This window comes from Echinops telfairi, unplaced genomic scaffold (assembly GCF_000313985.2).
Source record: "Echinops telfairi isolate 266 unplaced genomic scaffold, ASM31398v2 ScPeMD7_7436;HRSCAF=8474, whole genome shotgun sequence".
NCBI lineage: Eukaryota > Metazoa > Chordata > Mammalia > Afrosoricida > Tenrecidae > Echinops > Echinops telfairi.
The window spans coordinates 1,938,209-1,938,995 of record NW_022111336.1 but is presented as its reverse complement, the minus strand read 5'-3'; positions in this window follow the sequence as shown (position 1 = coordinate 1,938,995).

The window sequence follows — 787 nt, the reverse complement described above, 5'->3', positions numbered from 1 at the left end:
AGATGGGTACTAACACTAACCATTCTGATCCAGGACACAATAGATAGCAGTGGACAAAATTGGGGAAAACAAGGCTTGGTTAGAACAAGACTTTAATTCTTGGAGAAAAACAACGCTCGAATTACTGGAATTGTATAGATTGGAGGAATTGATGATTTCCCTGAGAAAACCTTTTAAGTTTGTACTAAAACTACCCCCAGTGGTAACCTTTCATCTAAATAACAGACTGGCTCATAAAATCAACAAGACCACACACCGTACTACTTTTTGAAAACCATCACATCTATGATAGCCTGTCGTCAACGATGACCCTTTAGCGAAGGTGAGAAGGTTGGGGCTCACGGGGCGGCCAGTGAGGCTGAATGGAAGAACAACCAGAACAGAAATCATCAAAATGTTGGCACAACGCGGCTGATGTAACCAGTGTCAGTGAACAATGTGTGTAGAAAATGTTCAATTGGAGCCTACATGGATATGAAAACTTTCGTCAAAAAAATCAACAAAATGTATTTATTTTCAGGAGAGGAATAGGCAAAAGACCGGTAAAATCCAAGCAGTGGACAAAGAAGGAATTAAGAACTTGTAAAAACATGAACCAGTTAGTTCCACTAGCAGTAGAGGGACTGAAGGAGGAAGGGGTAGTGTAGCAGGCCCAGGCACTGGAGGCTCCCAGTAGGAACTGGCGGAGGAGGTAGTATCTACTGTTGGCAATTTTGCCTGAAGCAGAAAGAGAAGGGAAGAAATATCCTGGCTTTGCCCTTTCTGTTTCCCTTCCATTTCCTGTCAA